Here is a 12715-nt window from a genome sequence, read left to right as displayed (position 1 = left end):
CCAAAAAACCCTTTGTCTATGGGATTGGCATTTTTCCAGATGTCAGTACTTACAGTTTCTGTCACTCCTGAAAACATTTGATTGAATCCTTTGGGTTTCAGTTTCCTAGTAGGTGCGGAGAGAATCTAATAATCAAAGTGGCACGACCAATCTGGAGTTTCATAGATTTCACAGACATCAGGGCTGGAAGGGACCTCAGAAGATCATTGGGTCCAGCCCCCCGCCCCAGGGGCATGAAGTCAGTCGGGGTCAAAGGATCCCAGCAAGATAAACATCCAAATGTCTCTTAAAGGAGTCCAGAGTAGGTGCTTGCACCACCTCTGGCAGCAGTCTGTTCCAGGCCTTGGGGACTCAGACAGTAAAGAAGTTCTTCCTTATGTCCAGCCTGAAATGTTCTTGGAGGAGCTTGTGACCATTTGATCTTGTTGTCCCTTGGGGCGCTCTGGTGAACAGGTGTTCTCCCATATCCTGATGCACACCCCTGAGGTACTTACAAGCAGCCACCAGGTCCCCCCTGAGCCTGCGCTTTTCCAGGCTGAAGAGTCCCATGGCTCTTAGCCTCTCATCATAAGGTCTGTTTTCCTGTCCTCTGATCATGCGTGTGGCTCTCCTCTGGACTCTCTCAAGCTTCTCCACATCCTTTTTGAATTGTGGAGCCCAGAATTGGACACAGTACTCCAGCTGCAGCCTCACCAAAGCTGAGTATAGCAGGAGGATGACATCCTGGGATTTGCTAGAAGCATCTATGGATGCAAGCCAGCGTTTTGCTTGCTTTACCAGCTGCGACATCGCATTGCTGGCTCATGTTCATCTTGTGGTCAGTCATGACCCCAAGTCCCTTTTGGCCATGGTGCTAGCAAACGTAACACTGCTGAGCCTATTAGCGTGCTGAGGGTTTTTTTCCCAAGGTGGGGTACCTTGCACTTTTCAGTGTTGAACGCCATCAGGTTTTCATCTGCCCATTTTATGAGCCTGTCTAGGTCAGCCTGGATCACCATCCTATCCTCAGGTGTGGACGCTTTACCCCAAAGTTTGGCGTCATCGGGGAACTTGCCCAGTCCACTTCTGATACCAATGTCTACATCATTAATGAAGATGTTAAAGAGTATAGGCCCAAGGACAGAGCCTTGGGGGACCCCACTGGTCATGGTGCACCACGATGATTTACTTCCATCTATTACCACTCTCTGGGTCCGACCTCAGAGCCAGTTCCCCAGCCAATGGACTGTGATGAAGCTGAGGCCACAGTTGGCCAATTTTTCCATGAGAAGGTCATGGGACACTAGATCAAAGTGTTTTTTAAAATCAAGATATATGACGTCAATCTCTTGTCCCTTGTCCAGGTGATGTATTGTAAAAGCAGAAACGTGTGTTTGCCTCTTCCAAACCATGAATAAAATATGGGTAGGAGAGGACAAAAGCTACTATTACTAAAAACTTGAACAAAACAGGCTAGATGTTCAAAGGTATCTAGGGCCCCTAAATATGCAGATAGCTAACTATCAAGCTTTTCAACAAATGCCTAAGTAGATGAAGTGTCTAATTCCCCATGGTATCTAACCAGCTTGGGCACTTTTTGAAAATACCTCTAGGCATCTCTGTGCCTTTTTAGGGGCCTTGAGGCCATTGTAAATCTGGTCCAGGATAACCAGAAATATGTTAATTTACTAGCTGTGGTCAAATATTTTCTCTGTTAAATAAATCAGTTGGTGCCAGATCCAAGAAAGGGCTTGAATGGAGGTTAGGTCCAAAGCTATGATCCTGAAGCCCCTACTCAGCTGCTGCTTAAATTTGGAAATGCCTCACTTTACAGACACCTCCGTTTTCAATCTTAAATTTTCCCTGGTTGCTAAAAAATTTGTTTTCTAGGTATTCCTAGTAGCCTCTTGGACTTGTCAGGGCTGAGCAGCTCCAGGCCTAATGCCTGGCTAAGCCCTGTAGGGATCCATAGATGAAGTGCCTATCTGCCTCTCTCCCCTAAGAGGTCCAAACATACAGGTATATTCTTCAGACATCTATCACATGCCTATGAGATTGGCCCACAAAAAATGCAGTAGCTCCAGCTATTTTCTTTTGAAGAATATTATCATGGAGGTGGTGTCAGTATCCCCTTCTTATACAACAGGTTGGCGGTTAAAACATTCCCAGAGGACAATAGACATAGGTGCTGCCTAAGTGGATTCAAACCCATGGCTATCACCTCACCAAATAAATATTTTCTGGACAGCACGTTTGAATGGTGAGATCAATGCAAATGACCTTTTCTGTAGGAAAGTATCTACAAAGTACAAATGCAAGACAGGATAAAAACCATGGATTTAATCTTGGTTTCCTGCCTGCTGCTGTAAATCACGATTAAATGCATGATTTAGGTCGGTTTGATTTAAAACAGTTTCTTACCTTTCAAATTCCCGGTTTAATTCTCCATCTTAGTAGTCATATGAAGCCCAGTTCCAGAGAGGCATTGAAAAGGATTATGACTCCCAGCAAGCTGCCAAGTATTCCTTTAAGAGTACCATCTAGAAGTAAAAATGCATCGGGTTTTCTTTTAGAGATTTTCATACGTAACTAAGGAAGATTTAAAGTCTGCTTGGAACAACAGGAGGATATAGCGTGTTGAATGGTCAGATGGCTGGATGCACAAAGCCCCACTTGAACAGGTGTTTTGAACAATGGGTGTTTGCCACCTGCTAAAAGGCAAATTTTGAGAGAAGGTCTGTGCACCAAAATATACACAGAGTTAATTTTGGGTCTGCCACGCTGCAGTAAAAAGGCCTTGAGGCAAGGTGGCAGCAGCCAAGGGCTCAGACCCCAGCTCTTCTGGGCAACCTTGGGGAAATCACCTTGTTGCGGGTTACCTGGTAGAAGCTGTTGGGATGTTAGTGCTATGTCTGCAGGTTCCTGTAGCAAAACTATTGTAAGTTTAATTCTGTTTTATGCAGGTGCTGAGATTCAGGTCCCTTACACAGCCAGGGGAACACATAGACCTACCAGTTATACTGCAGGAGCTGATGCGTTATCCCCAGCGGATCCCTCTCCCCTTTTAAGCTCGCACACCTAGGGCAGGGTGACCAGGGCAGCTGCCCTAGGTGCCGACTTTGGGGGCTGGTTGAAAAATACCAGCTGTCATCCCAGCCACACAGCCATGCCAGCAGCCATAAGTTGCCACAGCCCCTGTGTGTCCTGCTGCCCTGGGCACCCAGCTGCTTTGTTACGCCTGTGCACCTGTCCACAGTATTTGTCTCTCTTTCCTCTCTTGCCTTTGGCCATTTAGATGGTAAATTCCTTTGGACAGGGGCAGTCTTACTTTACATTGGTACAGCACTAGCACAGCGTGTACTCGATCCTGCTTGGGGCATGGTGGTTCTATTGGGAGATGCGTAATACTAATATGCCCACGTTACCCAACTGCAAGAACTGCACAAATGAGTCATATATTGGCATAAGGACAGCCGGAGTGTAACTGCAACAAACTTAAAAAGTAAAGTCAGAACCAAATCTCCATGAACTGCTGCAACACACAAATGAGTATGATTGCTTAGAAAGCCGGTATTTTTCTGATACAGAGACCTTTGTATTTCACCAGTACCATATGCTGAGCATCCTCCACGGTGTGACTCAGTCCGTAGGCTGGGAAGAATGACTGTGAGGCGCAGCTTGAGGTTCTGGCAGGAGAGAGAGAGGCCAGCTTGAGCATCCAGTAATGCTGTAGCCGCTGAAATGTGTGCACTGAGAACATTGTCAGGCTGTTGTTAAGGGCGACTTGGGAGAGCAGCCAAGATTTAATGGTTGCAAAACCAGACCTACAACCTTGCTCCTCATTTCTGGAGCAGCAGGCATAAGCATTCATTGGCATACAGTCCACCAGGCCTTTCATCTTAGGCTTATGCCCCTGATCTCTTGTGATCTGTAAAATGTCCCTGCTTGTCCTACCATTGCAGAGACATGTAAATTGGCCCATCAGCCAAAGCTGCAGCTTAGAGTGCATTGTTTAATTTTCAAAAGCGCTGGAGACAATCAGCATAATGACTTCATTTATAGAGAAAATCCAATTATTGCAGCTGAGCCGACTTTGTTAGAGCAGATTTTTCTTTGGGACTACCCTGTTTTCAGGGATTTGTGGCTTGGTGACAAGTACATGGAAGACCACGTGCTCCATCCAGGACTGCAGTGCACACGGTGACAACTGCATGGCCAACTGAGAGCACGATCACACAAGTGCCTGGCTGATGCCTTCCATTTCCTAGTGTCCATACAACATTGTAGTCGGTATACACACAGACCCAAATGCCTGGGTGCGAGGTGTATTTCCTTTTGCCTCTAAACCTCAATATATGCAAGCAAACATTATGCATGGCATAATTAAGGGCAATTCTCCACCCTGTTCCCTTGGTGGCTTCTGCTATCCCCACAGATCTCTCCTAACTGTTCCTCCTCACCCTGCTGTCTTCACACTACAGTCCTGTATGCTGCTCTCTCTTGTTGGAAGACCCTTCTTGTTCAACAAGCAGTTTCCATCTCCCTAGTCAAACCATCCTGAAGGGATGATGCTTCTGGCGCGCCTTTCAAAGCAAACCTTCTCCCTGCACAAGCACCAAGCTCTGCAAGTGAGGAGGAGGATGAAGAATTCACTGGGTAGAGAAAGTTTTGAACTTCAGCCTCTCTACGCTCTGATATGTTGAAGAGCAGGTTTAGACTGCAGCATCCATGAGTCTTGGTTAGGCCATGCCATTGGTGTCTTGTAACTGCCCTGGGGGAAGTTAAAACAAGCTGCTGCTTCCTTGTTTGGAGACACCGGGGCAGGGGGGAAAAACGATGCAAAATAATCAACTCTGAGCCCATCAGCTTCATGTCTCCTATAATTGTCTGTTTAATCTTTCCATCTGACTTTCATGTAAACTGCTGGCATTGTTGTGACTGTCAGGACCTGCTGTATGGCTGCTAACAGGATGTGTTTGAACAAAAAGCTGAGTCATGGAAGCAAATGAGTGCTGGAGATACTGGGGGGGTGGGAAGGGTGTTCCCAGAAGAAGTCCCCTTCCTCATGTTTCCATCTAACCCCAAGTGCCTTGGCCATAATGGATGAAATGGACCTTATCCCATCACAAAGACCTAGCATGAGACCTACATGCAATTTAGCACCTATGTCAACTTGATTTGAAGACTACGGGTGCCTAGGCCTGGTGCAAGCTGGCCAGACAACAAGTGATTCCATCCAGGGAGAACGACATCTACCCATTATAGAGGCCCCCAGTGTCCATCACAGGCAGTGAAAATGCCCTTGCGGGGCTTTGGATCAGAGCAGATGTGTCTGAGCATAACGCAGAGAAGCAGCACATCCCCTGCCCTACTTTGTTCCCAGCACAAATTTGCATCACTTCATCGAGCTGCCTCCCTAAGGCTGGGGGATCCTAACTTCATAAACATCAGCCCTGAGAAGAGGGAAATTAGTCTTCATCTGACTGGTGGCCTTGAAACTCACTGCCTTTGTTTGTCAGGCTGGGAAATTAATTTCTTTTGTGGGTGTCTGGGGAGCCGTTATGAAGTGCTGATGAGCCTCTCCTCCCAGCCACGTCATTCCATGCACTGTAGGAAACAACTCTGCGTTTGCTAGTGGGCAGGCAGGATGAACAAAAAGATCTTCCTTTCCTCGCCTTAATTTCTCTACCTAAGGAGGGGTGATTGGAATGACTGCTTCTGGTTGGAAAACAACCCAGCACAATTCATTTCTGCATCAAATGAGCTTCTATGGTAGGAGAATAAATATCCTGAATATGTAAAGAGAACAAACTGCACCCATGTGGCTGTGTTAAGGATGAGATTTTCTGGAGTCCAACCCCTGCCATTGGGTTGGATTCACAGAAGAGCTTTGTACTCATCGGCTCTAGGTACAAGCTTTCTGGAACATCTGTCCCTGAGGACCCAGTTGTTCTACATGCAGGGGCAAATCTCCCTTAATTTGGTAGTACCCATGCTGCGTCTGGGAGGGAAGCGGGGGTTGCCCCAATGCTTTTTGTTTCCTTTGCACAGCACAGTAAAAGTCTCCCACCTTTTACTGAATGGTAGGGAATAGCCTTGGAGGGACTGTGCATCAGGTCCATGGGCTGCAGCCTCTTTTGTGTCACCCTTACTCAACCTAGTAGTGTAAGACAAGGGGATTACTGCTGAGAGGAAGATCTGCTTCTTCACTGATGTTAAGGCCAAAAGAGCCTGTTGTGAGGGCATAGCCTGACCACTTGCCTCATTCCAGGCTGCCCTGCCTGGCTTTCTGCTTCACGTCCAGTGGCTGTGTTTGAACTGGAGCATCTCATTTGGGAAAACATCCAATCTGGATTTTAATATTCTGCCAAGGGAGCATCTGCAGTGATCCTTGTCTGTTTTCTCTTTGACTGATTGCTCCAAGGGTGCTCAACCTCTGTGGGAGAGCTGTGCAGAGGAGGTATCCAGCCCCAGGATTCAATTTTAGTGTGGGGAAGGGTTGGGAAGGGGCAGCACTGGGCTCGTAGGAGCCAATTGTGACATGCAGGGGGTGGTATCCACCCCCTGAGACCCAATCCCGATAATGCAGGGGGGGAGAGGAGGGAAAACTAAGCCCACGGGGCCCAGTCCTGGTGAGTGGGACAGGGACGGGGTGGCGCCAGATCCCAGGGTCTGATCCAGCCCATATGCAGGCACTGTGCCACTTGTCTGGCCATGGAGCCAAAAGCTTGAGCACCAGTGGATTGCTCCAGTGGCTGAAAATGTGTGTCTTCTTTCAAGTTGGCTTTTGACTAGTTCCAGCTTGCATGTTCTGGCCATACCTTTGCCTGCCAGACTGCAGAGCCCTTTGTTCTGAGATGTGTGTTCTTCATGTTGCAGCAGAATATACTTTTATTGATACACTTTAAAAAATCCTTTAGCTTTACTAGGCATTGATTTCTCCTTACGTACTTTTGCTTCCCTTACCAATTGTCTGCACTTTCTAGCTTCTAAATTTATATTAGTTACTCTCAGTTTCCTCCTTTTTCCATCTGTTAAATTCTTACATTTGCTTTCACTTCCCCTCTAAATGGAGCTGTGCCATTAACCACCGTAACCCTCTTTCTTAAGTCTGGGATTTTAGTTCTTCTGGGTCCCTATTTTTAAACAGTTTCCAATTATCATTCATATCTTTCTGTTTAAAGTCTTCTCCCAGCGGATCCAGTTTATCATTATTTTCAATGTAGGGAAACTGGCTTTCTTAAAGCAACAAGTACATATATATGCTACTGGTTTGCACTGTGCTCTAGTCGCATACGTTGTATGAATAAGAATCTGGAGTATTGGACCCTGAAATTAATATAATGTAAGAAGCTTAGGTGTAAGAATTTCTCTGTTGAATAGGAGATTGCAATGACTTGCGTGAAACATCGTTTTTGTATGTTTGTACAAGAGCTCACTCTACTAGTGAGCCTTTAAGAGTGACAGTATTACTTCTGAGTGTATCTGAAATGCTGTCTGTTAAGGAAGGACATGTCTGCCTCTGCAACTCAGCTGTTATCTATGAAGATAAGTTTTGCTAAAGGTGGAAGTTGCCTTAGTTCAAGGAGCAATTATCTCCTGGTACCACTACATCTCAGTTACATATCAGAGAAAACAGTATAATGGGGTTGGAAGAGTTATCCAGTACTGTCCTGATGCAGGGTTCACTAGTCTTGAGTCAAATAAACCAAGCACTAAAAGTTCATCTTCTGAATATACCACATCTACTGTGGCCTTCTGTGGGAAATATGTATTGTGGACTTCTTTGGCAAAGGTCCAGAGATTATAAAAAACCTTCATGTTATTTTCTGGCACTTTTATATGAAAGCTGCTGTGTCAGGCTGTGTATCACAGAAGCATGCCAGTGCATATGAATAGCTGCATGCTTGGAAATCTCTAACATCATTTGTTCAGATTGGCTTTTTTTCTTATAGATGGCTACTTTGAACCTACCCCTTAGCAGAATAACCAAAGATCATAGAATCATAGAAAAGTAGGGCTGGAAAAGCAGAGATCCTCCAGTCCAACCCCCTGCCTGAGGCAGGATCATCCCTATTCAAACCATTTAATATAAATCCATAATCTATGGATGAGGATAGTAATATATGCTCAAGAGATCCCAGGTAGAGGGCCATGACCCCCACTACAAAAGCAAAAGCCACCACAGTCCATAGCAATCTGACCATGGGGTAAAATGTCTTTCTGACCCCAAATATAGCATTGGTCTGACCTTGAGCAAGACCCTCTAACCAGGAACCTCCAGCTTTAAGCCCCAGCAGAAGCATTGGCACAGCCCAGTCATCAGCCCCAGCCTTGGCTGCAGCCAACACCCAGTGCCTCTGAAGAAGGCTTAAAAACCCCTGACATATAGCAGAAAGGGAGTGGGCCAGCATTTGGCAACCAGCAAGCTTGGAAGCATGGGAAATACCCTTTGTAGAAAGCAGGCATCACTACGCCTAGATCATCCCTGACCACTGGCTGTCCTCTTCTTGAATACCTCCAGGGATGGAGAGTCCACAGCTTCCCTAAGTGTCTCTTCCTCTGTCTTTCTGTTGTAACAGTGAAGAAGTTTCTCCTGATCTCCAAGTTTTCCTGACATCTCTAATCATGATAGCTACTGGGAGCTTAGGGAAATGGCTAAAGTGATATTGCCAAGAGTCTTGTATGGTTTCTGTTTGCATCTCCTTTGCTAGTCTGTGTTATTCAGCAAGGATTGGCTGAAGAAAGTATTACACAGAAGCCTAGGGATCTCACAGGTTATCTAGTCCAACCCCTTGTACAGATGTCTTGAAACTATCCCTGACAGAGATCAGGCTCTCTTGAAAGCCTCCAGTGAAGGAGATTCCACAACTTCCTTACTCAGCTTCTTCCATTATCCACCCTTCTGACAGTGAAGGAGATTTTATGAGGTTTGATCTAATTAAAGTGAAAGCTTTCTCATGGTCACTTAAGGGGCTTCTTACCCCTAAAATGCTAGCTGCTTTAATGGACGAAACCTGCTAAGAAAATTAAGGAGAGCTGCACTCGAAGGCCAGATTATACTTTGAGTTGTCCCTCTCACTGGTGGAATAACTCTGCTGGCCTTACTGGTGTTACCCTTAGATACATGCTAGTGTCAAAGACATCATGCTCTGGGCCATACATTTGGGAGCGCTCAGGGGTGCTCTCCAAAGACAGGAGGTTGCCTAACAAGGACAACTTCCTGCGCAGCTTTCTCAGTGACATTTCCAAGGCAGAAGCAGGGAAGGATATGTGGGTGAAGGAACATTTTGCGTCAGCCCACACGGCAGTTACGGCACCCATGCTTAAGTGGCGTGTAGGCGAGTCTCACAAAGCTTTTCACAGCAGAGTTTCAGATATGTATGCCAGAGAGAACACCTTCTGAATAATCTGGAGCACAGCTATTATTACACAATCATTGACTCAGTTATTTCTTTGCACATATTGAATTTGTTTAGGCTTATTGAACTGGGAAGATGAACAAAACCATATTTTTTAAGTGTAAGTTTGCTTTTATTGGACAGGATGCAATTCGTGCTGGCACAGGACCTTATCCTGTGAGCAGGCCTACCAAAATCAGGGGAGCTGTCTATGGCAGAAGATACCTTTTGAGGAAAAGAAGAGAGGGAAAAGTAAGGGCCTCTAGTGAGCCAGGTCAATGTGTAATGGTAGATAGAGGAGGAGGATATTTCTGAAACGTATGGAAAGTCATATGTTGGGCTCTGATGACTCTGGCTAGGAACTAGAAAATAATCCCCCTGTACATGGAATTGTTTTGCTGTTTGCCGTTGGCACTGGGCAGTGTAACATTATCATTCAATGGCATAATTTACTCTGAGCAGTGCAGGGAGAGCATTTTAAACTGAAAAACACCCAAACCTTTTACTTTCACAAAAAGGTGGGGAAAGAAGGTTATCTAAGAATGGCAGGACTGTGCTAACATATCTATTGCCATGCTATCCCTCCTTCCATTTTTGTTTGCTTTCTCCTCCACAAGTTAGGTCTTACTTTTTTACCTGTAAGCCCTCTGAGACAATGCCATGATATGTCTGGATGGTACACAGCACTGCTTGAAGCTTGTAGTCATTAATATAATACTCACGTTAATAATGATTAGTTTTCCTGCTCATGATAACATTATTCTCCACACTTCCCCCATCCCAGTTTTACCAACAATATATATATTTTTCACAGAGCTCTATAATTGGTCAGTTTGTAAGGTCAAAATCATGGTTCGGAGTGTTAGCAGAATTCCCAGGTATTACATGACGGGGTCACAACATGAATGCTTCTGCTGTGGCCCCCTCTGCTTCTGTTATTGTCCTTACCACCAGGGGCTGATGAACCATGGCAAACGTGGTGATGTCTCAACCGCCTACATACCGGAGTCAGACGGTCCAAGGAACTAATGAAGAAGTGAGGCTACACCATTGGTTCAACCACCTATGACTGTAGCTCAGAGCCTCAGACTATGCAACACCTGCTGCAGTGCCCACTGCTTGAAGGCACATGTACAATGAAAGACCTCGCAAAGTACAATGAACGAGCATAAGTATGAGTAACAAAGTGGTCAAATGCGGTGTAGAGGCAGAAGACGACGACAGAACTCTATGGCTCTCTTGCAGACAGGATTACTATTATTTCTACTCCTTTGCTCCTCATTTTTGCATCTCCCATTGGCTTTCAATAGTTAGGAAAAGAGAATGAAAACTCAGCCAAGTTGCTGAAACTTGGAGGTCTGGTGGTGGTGTCTATCTTGGCTGATGCTGGGAATTGAGCTGGCAATCTGGAGACGAAGGCTTCTGTAGCTTGAGTGAAAAGACTGAGGCTTACAGGTGAGGCTTGTAACATGCTCAGAGTCTGTGTAGACCATGCACAGGATGGTGTTTGTAACATATGCATAGTCACACCATTTGCTTTCTGATTTTCAGCATTGTTGCTGAATCTCCCTTCTACAACAGCGCTTTCCTTGTGTTCTCTACCCTGATTCTCTCTCTCTCCTGGACTTATAGAGGGCTCCAAACCAAATCCCTGGCTGTAATAAGCACATTCTAACTCTGAGGTCTGAGTTGGTTGAAATGAAAGTCTGAATCACATTAGCATGCAAACACCCGGGTGCGCCTGGCGGTTGTGAAACTGAACTGCATCTGAACTTTGTCAGCTGAGACCACGTCTACTCGTTGTAATTATCCTATATTGTTCTATGTTATTTTTCCAACATAAGTTGCTTGAAGGGTTGAGCTTGGTTACTGTGAGCTTTTCCAAGACTTACTGGTTCAAAATTTGTGCCACACTGTTGTAGTTCCTAGATTATAGATTCATAGATTAAGGGTCGGAAGGGACCTAGTAGATCTTCTAGCCCGACCCCCCGCCAGGGCGGGAGAACAACAAAAACCCCAAAAAGAGAAATGGGACTCAAACGAGTCCAGCTAGGTGGGCATCCAGCCTCTTCTTAAAGACCCCCAGGGTAGGGGCCAGCACCACTTCCCTTGGAAGTTGGTTCCAGCTCCTAGCCGCCCTAACGGTGAAGTAGTTTTTGCGGATGTTCAATCTATACCTCCTCTCCAACAGCTTGTGCCCATTTCTCCTTGTTATGCCAGCGGGCGCTAGGGGAAACAGCGTCTCCCCCAAACCCCTCTGGTCCCCCCTAGTGAGTCTATAGACAGTCACCAGGTCCCCCCTTAGCCTTCTCTTGTGGAGGCTGAATAGGTTCAGGTCCCGCAGTCTCTCACTGTAGAGTCTGCCCTGTTGTCCCTGGATCATGCGGGTGGCCCTCCTCTGGACCCTCTCCATATTGTCCACATCCCTCTTGAACTGGGGCGCACAGAACTGGACACAATACTCCAGCTGTGGCCTGACCAGTGTCGCATAGAGGGGGAGGATCACCTCTTTGGCTCTACTCGAGATGCACCTGTGGATGCACGACAAGGTCCGGTTAGCCTTGCCAACCATGACCTCGCATTGTCGGCCCATGTTCATCTTGGAGTCAATAATGACTCCAAGATCCCTTTCTGCCTCCGTGCTCTCGAGTAAGGAGTTCCCCATTGTATAAGTGTGCTGCTGGTTCCTACTGCCCAAGTGCAGCACCCTGCACTTGTCCGTGTTAAAACGCAAAGTCCTGTTGACTTTGACCCCTTTTGTAAACTTCAGCCTCTTCACAGCCATGTTAAAATGTTCTTAGATGTTAGTTTTTGCCAGATTTTAATTTAAGTCATGTTTGTCTAAAGCAGTGGTTCTCAACATTTTTAGACACAAGGCACCCCTTGTTCAGATCAAGGCACACCTTGGAAATGCCACCTTACTTTTCACTTGTTTTTTGACTACAGAAAAACACTAGAGAATAGATACTGTTGCCTAGAACTCAGAAAGCACGTAGCAGGGCAGAATGTATTAACAGTATGCATTCTTGTTTGAAATCTCTGGGTTTATTGTGTGGGCCATGTTTGCACACCTAACAGAGCTAATATTGGGTGGCATCCTGTGGCACCACTGAAAGGGGCACCCCAGAGTGCCACAGCATCCTGGTTGAGAGTCACTGATTTAAGGTGAGCTCTCAGTAGTTCGATAGAATCATTTTTCCTAATTTCCTGGAGTTGATACTGTGCTCATTGCCATCATGTGTACTGCCTGCCTAGGTAGATACTGCTGCTTTTTCTTTGATCCCATGCTCATACAAGTTAGATGTGGCATGAGCTTTTCCGAAATATATGGATTA

This window comes from Gavialis gangeticus, unplaced genomic scaffold (assembly GCF_001723915.1).
Source record: "Gavialis gangeticus isolate Ggan-Ray unplaced genomic scaffold, GavGan_comp1, whole genome shotgun sequence".
In the NCBI taxonomy this organism is placed as follows: Eukaryota; Metazoa; Chordata; order Crocodylia; family Gavialidae; genus Gavialis; species Gavialis gangeticus.
Note: the sequence above shows the minus strand (reverse complement) of the source record.